A 13387-nucleotide genomic window follows, 5' to 3' on the forward strand; every position below is an offset into this window, starting at 1 on the left:
CACCCTTCTGCACATCTATCAAGGTTCGGCCAGTTGCCAAGAAAGGTCTTCCCAAGATTATGGGGATCTTCTTATCCTCCTCGAAATCAAGAATTACGAAATCAGCCGGGAAGATGAGTTTATCAACCTTGACCAAGACATCCTCCACAATACCTCGCGGATATGTAATAGAACGGTCGGCCAACGATAAGGTCATATAAGTCGGTTTTGGATCAGGCAAGTCTAACTGCTTGAATATTGACAAAGGCATCAGATTGATGCTAGCTCCCAAGTCACATAAGCATCTATCAAAAGACACTTTTCCAATAGTACACGGAATAGTGAAGCTTCCTGGATCTTTAAGCTTCGGAGGCAACTTCTGTTGCAGCACAGCGCTGCATTCCTCCGTGAGAGTGACACTCTCTAAATCATCTAGCTTCACTTTCCGAGAGAGAATACCTTTCATAAACTTTGCATAACTAGGCATCTGCTCAAGAGCCTCATCAAAAGGTATGTTGATATGAAGTTTCTTGAACACCTCCAGAAACTTCTCAAATTGCTTGTCCAGCTTTTTCTTCTACAGCCGCTTAGGAAAAGGCGGTGGAGGATAGATCTGTTTCTCCCCTGTATTACCCTCAGGAGGAGTGTGCTCAATAGTAGTCTTCCTTGGTTCCGCTTCTTCATCTGGCTGCTATACTTCTTTCTCAGCCCCAGCTTCTTCAGTTAACTCTTGAGTTTGTTCGGGATTCGCAACCTTTCTAGACCTCAAAGTGATTGTCTTTACCTGCTCCTTAGCTTACTTCCTTCCTGGCACTTCAGTGTCACTAGGCAATGTACCAGGTTGACGATTTAACAAGGCATTGGCAATTTGTCCAATTTGGTTTTCCAAGGTCTTGATAGAAACAACTTGGCTCTTGCACATAAGCTTCAACTCCTCTAATTCAGATTTCTCATTAGCTTGTTACAGCTGGAGTTGTTGTCTTGGTGCATATTACGGTTGCTGAAAACCTTAGGGGTTGTATTGCTTAGCTGGATACTGTTGATAAGGCTGTTGAACTGCATTCTGAGCGTTACTCCAGCTGAAATTAGGATGATTACGGTTGTTAGGATGATAGGTGGCTGGCACAGGTTGCTGTGATCGCTGAAAATTGCTCACGAACTGAGATGATTCACTAGAAATAGCACACTGATCAGTCTCATGGGCACCAACACAAGCTCACAGACACTAGCAATTTGATTAACTCCATAATTAGCCAAAGAGTCCACCTTCATCGTCAAAGCCTTAAGTTGGGCAGCTATAACAGTTGCTGCATCCAACTCCAGAATTTCTGCTACTTTTCCCTGAGTCAGTCTCTGGGAAGGATTCTGGTACTCATTAGCAGCCATCAGTACAATAAGTTCATAAGCTTCATCGTAGCTTTTAGCCCACAAGGCTCCTCATGATGCTGCATCAAGTATTGGTCTAGAAGTAGCACCCAATCCATTGTAGAAACAATTTATAATCATCCAATCAGGCATGCCATGATGTGGGCACTTCCTTAGCATCTCTTTATATCGATCCCAAGCCTCACACAGAGATTCTCCAGTTTGCTGAACAAACTGAGTAAGAGCATTCCTGATTGCAGCAGTCCTCGCCATATGAAAGAATTTAGTGAGGAACTTTTGAGCAAGATCTTCCCATTTAGTGATAGACCCTGGTGGTAGAGAATGTAACCAGCACTTAGCTTTATCCCTCAGAGAGAATGTGAAGAGTCGCAGCTTGATAGCATCTTCAGTCACACCATTGAACTTGAAAGTGTCGCAGATCTCGATGAAATCCCTGATGTGCATGTTGGGGTCTTCAGTAGGAGAACCCCCAAACTGAATTGAATTCTGTATCATCTGAATCGTGCCTTCTTTGATCTCAAAAGTGTTAGCCGAGATGGCTGGTCTGATGATGCTTGACTGAATGTCATTGATCTTAGGCTGAGAATAGTCCATCAAAGCCTTAAGATTTTCTGCTTGATCGCCTATCTCTACTAAAGCTGGTTCTTCGACTTTCTTTTCTTCTTCTACCTTTTCTTCTTCTTCAAAGACTTCCCTTCGAACCACTACAGCTTCTTCCTCGGCTTGATCCAGATTTCTCTTACGAGACCGAGAACGCGTAAGCATACACGCTCGCTAGGGTACCTGAAATAAGACAAGGGAACAGATATGTAACAATGTTCGAGTCAATGAACTTTAACGACCACTGATGACAAACACATAAACTAAAAAAATAATCAACACTGCAGTCCCCGACAGCGGTGCCAAAAACTTGTTAGTCGCTAAACACGCACTAATAATACACACAAGTATACGAGTTCGCAAATAGTATAAAATCTTTTCTAGTTCGTTCCCACAGAGACTGGCTTTGGTTGACTAATTAATTTATGCACTTATACACCAATGATATGGTTATTATTCAATGCTAAGACGAATAACAAATTGAGGTTGTTAATAACTAAGAATTAAACTAACAATTATAACTAAGAGGATAAGATTGACTGAATTAATATATATGACAAACATGGGATTCTAACTTCATTAAATACTTCATTATTAGTCTTATTGTTCTCAACCTTAGTATGCAACGGTGATGACACTAATCAGATAACACGAAACTGATAACCGACAACTTTCGTTGCACGATTACCATACTACCAGACATCCACAAAAGAGATAGAAGCTGAATAGACATCAATTATATTGAGACCCTATATGTCTATAGAATTTGAAAACATAACGGTTTAAGCACAAGTTATCTATCTTGATTACATAGGGCAAGTAAGATGGTTAAAATTACCTACGAATCATGCATAATAATACATGAACCTATGCTAGCATGGCAAGTTCTAAATCCTTAAATTCACTTTCGCTTCATTAAGAATTAACACACTATCTTATAAGTTCGCGATGCTCATAAGACGAATACGCACAACTAATACTAGGCTATCATACAATCACCACATACTAAGGCATCAAAACAATTTAACTAAAGGAATCCATAAATAAGTCCGCTAGAACCCCACGATAACGATTAGCCCATAATCGGACTCATCATCAACGTCGGTTCCGATGAAAGCATGGTATAGCAAACGTAGTCTTTATAACGAATAAACAAACCAAGTATAAAACAAGATTAAGGTTCACAAATGAGAAAACTAGCATCCAAGTTACAACTTAGAACAAAGATTCACAAGTAAAAACAAGATCTTCTTCGTCTTCGTTGAATTGTGCTAAACGGTCTTCTTACGGCTCTCCTTGATATGTCTCTGGCTTGATATATTATTAAAAATGACCTAAAGTTTTCTAAAAAAAAATGACCTAAAGTTGTTTATATAGCAGCCGCATGCAGTGTAGAATTCTTTCTCTCAGAAACCAAGTAGAAACAGGATTCTGCCATCCCGACAAAGCGCGGCCGCGTGCTGGATCGGCGCGAGCACGGAAGATCAGCGCGGGCGCGCTGGGCTTCTGCTAGAAATCAACTTCTTCATTTTTCTTGCAGATTTGAGCTGGCTTTCAACGAGCTTTTATTCTAACACCACCTTGACACCAAATTAGCACCAAAATAATGCTAATTCACCTGATTACCTAAATAATGCCTGAAATGTAAAAATACTAGAAAACATATTAAAACACTTAACAACTTGAGTAGAAATGCATCAATTCAAATCTTATTAGAGCATAATAAAGTGTCATAAATGCCACTCAACAAAGAGCCTAGAAATTTTGTAGCAAAACATTCTTAATTTTAATATAAAATTAAGTGAGTTTTGAAAGATCTGTGTTCTTCATTTTTGCATGTTTAATTTCTGAAGTAACACATTTTCACTACAAGATTTAATTTACTTTGTTCAACCATAAAAATTTCAAGAAAAACTTAAAAACAGTAAAACGCATTCACCCCCCCTCTATGTATTATTCATTTCCTAACAAGTGGTATCAGAGCAAAATCTGAAAGTAAACAGATTCAAGATCTTAGAAGAATGAATACACAGAAAATCAGTAGCATTAAAATTCCTACATTTGACAAAGCTAACTACACTCTTCGGAAAAAGAAAATATTGCTGTTTATCAGGATGGCCAATCCACTCTATATTCAGATTCTTAAAAATGGGCCATTCACTCCTATTGTTAGAGTTGAAGAATCAACAGATGGTGATATGGTCATTCCAGCTCATTATGCTCCAAAAGACCCTTCTGAGTACACTGAGCTTGAAAAGGAGAAATTTTCCCTGGATAGTGGCCTGCAACTGATATTGATAGAGTCACTTGACAGTATAATGTACAACAACATAGTCAACTGTGACACTGCTAAGCAAATCTGGGAAAAGATTGAGATACTCTGTGAGGGAACTGAGGAAGTTAGATCTAATCAAAGAAGGATAATGATTTCACAGTATGAGGATTTCATGGCCAAGCCAAAAGAAAGTATAACTGATGTGTTTGAAAGGTTTAACAAGCTGATAAATGACTTGCAGCTCCATGACAAATACTATGAAGTTGAAGAAGTGAACTTGAAGTTCTTGCTTACTCTCCCTGATCATTTGGAACAGAAAATCTCAGCAATTAGGGAAGGGAGAGATTTGAGCAAAATAATACTGGAATTCTATATGGAATTCTCAAAACATATGAACTAGAAATGATTCAAAGGAAATCATTGAGATCTGGTCAAGGACATGTAGTAGATGGCTCAAGTGCTTTAATTGTCAATGAAAGCCAAACATCTAATGATGAGCCAAAATCTCAAACTCCGGTTGCCTTACCAAGTGAGCAAAGAACAAATGATTCACATGAACAAGTCATTCTGGAATTGGAAGAAGATGAGTTCTGCACACTTGATGAACTGGATGAGCTAGATCAGTCAATGGCCTATCTGGAAAGAAAGTTCTTTAATATTAGAGTAAATAAGCCAAGATTCTTTAAGGGTAAAGGACAGTCTTTCAACAAAGACAGTAGCTGGAAAGGAAAGGGGAAGTACACCTCTGATAGCAAGAATGGTTACAAAACTGGATCTATTGACAGATCTAAGATAAGGTGCTACAACTGTGATGAGTTAGGCCATTTTGCTACAGAATGCAGGAAACCCAAGAAAGCAAAGAAAGATAAAGCTTATCTTGAACTGGAAGCAAAGTATGAAGCTCTTCTGAAGAAACAACAAAGTAAAGCTTATATTGTAGAAGGAAAAAATTGGGATGATTCTGATAATGATGAAGATGAGGAAGTTGGAAACTATGCTTTAATGGCCTTGGAGCGAGGATAATCATCCTCATCAAAATCACAGGTACCAACTCTCACTACCATTGATTTAAATGTGAGTCAATATAAGGAAACTGTAGAAAAGATGAGCACAGAAATGTTTCACATACATACAAGTATGGTTGCTGCTAATGAAGAAGTTAGCAGATTGACAAAGATAAATGAGAAGCTTGAAAGTGAGAAACAAGAAGCTGAATTGTTGTTGGTAGAGCTTGAAACTGTAAGATAAGAAAATGCATATATGAAGAACAAGTTCAAGTGAAACTGAAGCAGTGCTAAGGGAGAAGCTGGAAAAGAATGAAGTTAAGTTGAAATCCTTCAAGAATGCATATGAGTTAATTGGACAATACCATGAGAAAAACAAACCATTTGCAAATATTGCTATTGGTCTTGACTATGATGCCTTGAACAACAAGAAGAAAGAGATAGGTGACAAGGGAAAAACAACAGTTAATGAAAATGTTCCAGCTATGCTGAAAAAGGTTGTATCATCCATGTTCAAGGCATGTGAAGTCAACTTCAGTGAAGAAGAGTTGATTATCAAGCAAGAAATTGCTGATGAAGATAAAGAAAAGAAAAATGCAGAAACAGCTCCATCTTCCAAAGCTGAAGAGAAGCTCATGGACAAACAAAGTTCCAAGACACCTGTCAAAGAGACCAAGACTGAAGATGCAAGGAAGAAGAAGAAAAATAGAAATGGGAAAATTGGGATAAACAAAAGCAATAATTTTGCTTATGTTGCAAATGCTCCAAGAAAGAAGTGTGAAAAATGTGGCTCTGTAAATCATCTAACTCACCTTTGTAAAAAGGTTGTTAGCAAGCCAACTGAAGGAGTATGAAGTACAATGAAGCATATGCAAATGATCCCTACTCATTCTGTGACAAGTTTGACTGTATCCCTTGCAACTTGAAAGTGATGAATAGTTGCCACAAACTGAGAGTAAGTCTAAAAGAAATAAAAATTGGGTCTACATCAGATGGGGAAAATGCACAACAGTCATTGAATTCTATTTTATCTGAAACAACTCATTCTACTTCTGTTAAATCAGTTAACAAGAAGAAAGTACCCAACACTGCTTGGGTTGTTAAACACACTTAAAACTCATTGTGTGCAGGGCAAAGTGAAGAAAGTCATATGGATCATTGACAGTGGGTGTTCCAGATATATGACAGGTGATAAGGCCTTGTTATCACAGTTTGAGGAGAAGGTTGACCCTTTAGTGACCTTTGGAGACAACAACAAAGGATTCACAATGGGATATGGCAAGATTGTTTCTGGAAATGTTGTCATTGATGATGTAGCACTGGTAGCTGGTCTTGAAGTGAATCTTCTCAGTGTTAGCCAATTTGCAGACAAAGGCTTTGAAGTATTATTCAATAAAGAAGAATGTACTTTTATCAGCAAGAAAACTGGTGAAGTTGCTCTGAAAGGAGCAAGGAAAGGAAGCTTGTTTGTTGCAGACTTGGACTCAACAAATAAGGATGGAATTTTTTGCTTCTACACCAAGGCATCAGAACAACAAAGCAAGTTGTAGCATAATTAACTGTCTCACTTGAATTTCAAGGAAATTAACACCTTGAGCAAAAAGGAGTTAGTAAGAGATATGCCTAAACTGGAGTTTGCTCAAGTTGAAGTTTGTGACGCTTGTCAAAAAGGAAAAATGAAAAGATCAAGTCACAAGTCAAAAACTGTAATTCTATAAGTGCACCATTGCAACTCATTCACATGGATTTGTTTGGACCAGTAAATGTCTTATCAATTTCAAGAAACAAATATGCACTTGTGATGGTGGATGATTTCTCAAGATACACTTGGGTAGAGTTCATGCACTTTAAAGATGAAACTCCACACATCATAATTGAGCACATCAAGAAGATAGAAAAATAGGCTGAATATCAAAATTGTGTGAAAAGATTGAGAAGTGATAATGGAACAGAATTCAGGAATGCAACATTGAGTGAATTCTGCAAAAACAAAGGGATTGTTCAAGAATTCTCAGCAGCTAGAACACCTCAACAAAATGGAGTTGTTGAAAGGAAGAACAGAACATTAGTTAAAGCTACTAGAACAATGCTGTAAGATGCCAAGTTGCCAACAAGTTTTTGGGAAGAAGCTGTTAACACTTCATGCTACACTCAAAATAGATATCTCATTAACAAGACACATGGCAAATCACCCTACTCAATCATGTCTAAGAGAAAGCCTACTGTGAAGCATCTTCATGTGTTTGGAAGCAAGTGTTACATATTGAAAGACAACTCTGAATATATGGGAAAATTTGACTCAAAGGTTTTTGAAGCAATTTTTCTGGGATATTCATTGGAAAGAACAGCCTACAAAGTTTATGTGATTGATCAGAAGAAGATTATGGAAAGGACAGATGTGACCTTTGATGATGACAAGTGTCCAGGCTTGGAATGCCTTGATGTTAATGAAGCTAAAGCCCTTGCATTTGAAAACCTCAACATTGATAGTGATTCTGATGGGGAAGATGAAGTTGATGCACAACGGATGATAAATGGAGAGACTACTCAACAGGAAAATCATGGAAATGGAAGCTCATGTCAAACACCTGAATTTGATAGCACAAACTCAGGGGGAGAAAGAGAAGAAGGATCTAGCAGTCATACCAATAATGAAGAAAATAATGAAGGCACAAGTCAACAAACTCATACAAGAAAGTGGGAGAGAAGTCACATTAAAGAAGCAATTATTGGTGATCCTATTGCTGGTGTGAGGACTAGAAGTGCAACTGCTAATGAGTGCCTACATGCATGCTTTCTGTCTCAAGTAGAGCCTAAGAAAATTGATGAAGCTCTACTGGATCTTAATTGGATATCTGCCATGCAGGAAGAGCTGAATCAGTTTGAAAGAAACAAAGTTTGGGAATTGGTTCCTGCACCAAAGAATATAAGTATAATTAGAACAAAATGGGTGTTCAGGAACAAGATGGATGAAAATGGTGTAGTTACCACAAACAAGGCAAGGTTGGTTGCAAAAGGCTACTCACAAGAAGAAGGAATTGATTATGATGAAACTTTTTCTCCAGTTGCAAGACTTGAAGCAATAAGTGTATCAAATTGATGCCAAAAGTGCCTTCCTAATAGGGCTGTCAAATGAATAATTCGGATAAGGATATGCCAATATATGTATCCGCATCCATAATCATCTGATTCGAATACGGATAATATCCGTTTTATTTCGGATACGGATAATATCCGCTTTTTCTCGGATGCGAATGCGGATATTTCAGACGAATATCAGATTTTTTGAATTTTTTGTTGCCCCTACCATTTTGACGATGATTATAGAACATTTTCTATGATTAAATACAAATAACATATTTATATATGTATAAAGTATGTGTACAATTATATAAAATTTGTATAAACGTATTATTTAATGCATTTACACACACTATAAACTAAAAAAATAAGTTTTAAATTATATATAATTATATATTTATATAATTTAAATATCATATATGTATTTAGTTTCGGATTTGAATATTCCGAATTCGGAAACGGATAATATCCGCTTTTTCGGATTCGGATAATATCCATTTTTTCTCGGATACGGATGCGGATTTTTCGGACGAATATCGGATTTTTTGAATTTTTTTGACACCCCTACTTCCTAAATGGTGAGCTAGAAGAAGAAATTTATGTTCAACAGGCACCTGGCTTTGAAGATCATGAATTTCCAAATTTTATGTACAAGTTACTCATGGCTCTATATGGACTGAAACATGCACCTAGAGCTTGGTATGATACACTGTCAGAATTCCTACTCAAACATGGTTTTACTAGAGGTACTATAGACAAGACTCTCTTTTACAAGAAACATGGTGAAGATATGATCCTAGTTCAGATCTATGTGAATGATATCATCTTTGGTTCTACAAATGAGAAGTTGTGCCAAAGATCTATGTGAAATGAGTATGATGGGGGAACTGAGTTACTTCCTTGGACTTCAAGTTAGTCAAAGAAGTGATGGGATCTTCATCAGCCAAACTAAATATGTCAAGGATTTATTGAAAAAGTTTGGTATCGTTGATTGGTCACCTATATCTACACCCATGTCTACTGCAACAAAGTTGGATGAAGATAAAAAGGGCAAGAGTGTAGATATCTCAAGCTATAGAGGGATGATTGGATCATTGCTTTACTTAACTGCAAGTAGACCAGACATCATGTTTGCTACATATCTATGTGCAAGATTTCAAACCAATCTAAAAGAATCACATTTGATGGCTGTAGAGAGGATTTTCAAATACTTAAAGGGGAATCCAAACTTGGGATTGTGGTATCCTTAAGGAACTGGTTTTGAAGCTGTTGGTTACACAGATGCAGATTTTGCTGGATGCAGGGTTGACAGAAATAGCACTAGTGGAAGCTGTCAATTTCTTGGTCAAAGACTTGTATCCTGGTATAGCAAGAAACAACAATTTGTATCAACTTCTACAACAGAGGCTTAATATATAGCTACAGGAAGTTGTTGTGCTCAAGTGCTTTGGATTAGAAATCAACTAATGGATTATGGCCTAATGTTACACAAAATACCTATCATGTGTGACAATACTAGTGCTATATCTATAGTGGCTAATCCAGTTAATCATTCTAGAACAAAGCACATTGATGTAAGGTACCATTTTATTAGAGATCATGCTGCAAATGGTACCATTGAGCTCATTTTTGTTCCAACAGAAAAACAATTAGCTGACATTTTCACTAAACCTTTGGATGAAGCAACTTTCACTAGACTTGTAGGTGAAATTGGAATGCTTAACTCTTCATCCTAAAGCAAGAACTCAGCTAATATTTTGCAGCAGATTAATTTCTAATAAATCAGCCTTTGTTTAATTTAATTGGAAATTAACTGAATATGAATTATAAATATTTCAGAAATCTCTGCATATTTATTTTTCAAAATTCAAATTTTAACTTGGAATTTTTCTAATTCTAAGTAAACTGATCAGTTGTTATTTTACATATTTTAATATGTAAAATTAACACAAGGCAGAATTACAATGTTCAAAAGTATATAGAGAACTGAGTTCTCAATAAGTGTAATTGACTTCTCGACAAGTCATTTTAAGACTTCTCGAATGAGTTCTCGATAAGTCAATTTACTGACTTCTCGAGTGACTTCTCGATAGGCTTAAATGTGACTTATCGATAAGTCCTTGTAGAGTTCTCTAGTGTTAATTCACAGAGTTCTCTACAAGTATAACTTTTAGACTTATCAATAACTCAGAACTGAAATAATTTAATTTCATAAATTATTTTGGTAAAATACTCGTGGCAAATTTATTCTAATTTTATTTTGAATATATTCAAATAAAAGTTGGGATTAATTCAGTCCATTTTTGGACAAACTGGGTATTTATTTGACATCTCGATAAGTCAATTTTTAGTTCTCTATAAGAGTAATTTAAAATGACTTCTCGATATGTTTTTCATTTCTTAAAATGACTTCTCGATAGGCTAATTTCAAACATCTATTTTTGAGTTCTCGACAAGTCATTTGCTTTTACTATAAATACCCAGACATCTCGATACATATACTTACTTACAACTTTCGAGAGGTTTAAGACTTACCCTTACCCAATGTCTGACATGAGGTCAAATGTACAAACTAGCACAACTATGATCCCTGAACCTGTGAAAGTACAAACACAGGAACACCCACAGGGATCTTCCCAAGCTGAAACCATTCTTTCAAAACCTGTAGAAGCTAGGAAACCAACCACCTCATCTTCTCAAAAGGATGAGGTGAGTAAAAAGAAGAGAAATGGGGCAACTTTAACTGTTATTACTGAGAGTGGTGAGGATCAACATGAAACTGAGTCACCCTTGGTCAAGAGATCAAAGAGAAGTAAGAAATCTGAGCTGACCACTCAAGCCACCTCTGTATCCTCCCAACAGGATGCAGTTATAAAACTGGGGACTAAACAGACTCTAGATGCATCCTCTCAACAGGGTGTATCTATTGAAAAGAGCATTCACCCCAATGCACCATGTAAAGAGTCTGCACAGCCTGCACATGAAGCAATTCAAGTGTACGGTAGGAGAAATAAGGATGGCACACACTGTGAGGGAACATCTTTTGAAGCTCCCTCATCCATTCAGGGGGAACTGCCAACACTCACATCTGAGCAACACTCTCTAATCCCTCAAATTTCTTCCCCACCTACAGCACTTGAACCTAATTCTCAAGTGCAAGCTAACTCAAGTGACTTGGTTCAAGAAACCTTGCTCGCCACCCAGAAACTTCATTTAGATGGTGAGAGGCTATTAGCTGGGGTAGACCTTGATGACACCATCAAAACCATGGGGGATTCATCAGTTTTTACTGAAGACCCCATGGAAACTCTAAATGCACCTTCATGTGCAAATCAGTCTTTACAGACTGTAAGGTTTGAGGGTAGTACTCCTGAGGGGGAGCTATGTAAATCCTCTCCAATTCAATTGGAGGTTCCTTATGTAGGAACAACTCCCCTCAAAACCCTAGCAGAAATTGCCTTGGCAGTTGATGCTAGGAGTATAATTGCCAATGATCCTGTCATAGGGGAGGCAAGTATAGCACATTCAGGTGACAGTGTGATGCAAGACACACAAGGGTTTGAGACTGGTGCACATGGCAGTAACCCAGTCAAATCCCCTCCAATTCAATTGGAGGTTCCCACAACTAGTGTGGAACAACAACTAGCCATAACCACAGAGCAATCTGTGAGTAAAACTGTGACTTCAGTCACATGTGGTTTTGATGCTCAACCCTCTACCTCTCAATCACACCTCATCTTTCAATGGCTCCAAGACACTGAAAATCAACCATCCACAATTGAAGATCTTAGAGTTGATCAACTTGGAGGACTGGCTCAAATCTCACAACAGCTACTCACATCCAACATGTCCAATCAAGATTACCAAGCTATCATGCTCTCCTACCAGGCTGATATGGAAGACAATCAAGCAAAAATTGTAGATGAAGCTGGTCAGGATGCTAACTGTGATGCTTGGTTGGACAATGATTTCATAATTGAGATAGATGTTTTGTTAGCAAAATTCAGGGAAGAGTACATTACTATCTTGGGAAGCAATGCCAGATCACTCACTCCCTAAGAAGTTTATGATGCCATCAATGAGGTATACAAGGCTCAAGTCAAGGCTTTCCACAATTTTGGAAAAGCTCTACAAAAATGGTCAGCAAGACAAGATTATGAAGATGGTCAGAGAAATGATGGACCAAATCATCCCTTCACAAACTGAGATCAAAAACCAATTTAAGATCTTCTCACAGCAAATGTCTAGATATGATCTCAGTGGGATTGATAAGAGTGTAAATCAACTCAAGGGATCATTTGTGGCCTTGCACAAAGTTGTTCAGGATCATATCACTAACTCCAATGACACAAGGTTGAAGCTGAATAAAATGCACACTACAAGATACACTCCTTCACCTTTGCTCATAGATGAAATTCAGAAATTTGTGCAAGCCACCTTTGGCCAATCTACTGCTCTCTCTGCTCCAAGCTCTTCCTCCACAGATATTCAAGCACTCAAGGATCAAGTAGCTTCTTTGGAAAACTCCAATGCTTGTCTCAGCACTCAAGTTCAAGCTTTGACTTCTCTAGTTAAAAGCCAACAGACAGACATCAAGACCCTGGTGGACTCTCACAAGCACCTCCAAATGCAAAACTTTGTTGCTTTGGGAGCCGTCATGGGCAAGCTCAACATGCTTCTTCCATCTCTTCCAGAATAGATAAGGCCTGAAATTCCTACTCCCCTTCTCATGCCTGCCAACACGACTAAGGGGGAGATAGAGGCTAGGCTGACACAATCCAGATCATCTCAACAAGTACAGGGTTCTAGAAAAAATTTAAATTAAGAAGTAGATCTTGACATGGAGAGACTTATTAGGGCTGCTGAGGGACCAAGTCTGAGCAGAGAATTTGATGAATTGCTCAAGGCCCTAAAAGCTTCTCTCAATGATAATCACTTCTCATATAAAAAGACCCTGGATAAGACAATAAATTTCTTAAGGGTGATCATGGTGAATCAAGACAATTTTCTACAAAAGAGGATTGTGGTCAATATCAATGACTCAGGGATAGACATATATATG

The 13387-nt window shown here is 37.7% G+C and overlaps 1 non-coding gene across 1 annotated transcript; it reads left to right on the top strand.

Annotated features, from left to right (window-relative positions):
* The first annotated feature begins 1495 nt into the window (after nucleotides 1-1495).
* LOC141682084 (small nucleolar RNA R71) lies at nucleotides 1496-1602 on the top strand. Its single transcript, XR_012559487.1, has one exon. It is a non-coding gene; the product is annotated as a small nucleolar RNA R71 (small nucleolar RNA).
* Nucleotides 1603-13387: the final 11785 nt, after the last annotated feature.

The sequence above is a fragment of the Apium graveolens genome, chromosome 8 (assembly GCF_009905375.1).
Source record: "Apium graveolens cultivar Ventura chromosome 8, ASM990537v1, whole genome shotgun sequence".
Taxonomy (NCBI): domain Eukaryota; kingdom Viridiplantae; phylum Streptophyta; class Magnoliopsida; order Apiales; family Apiaceae; genus Apium; species Apium graveolens.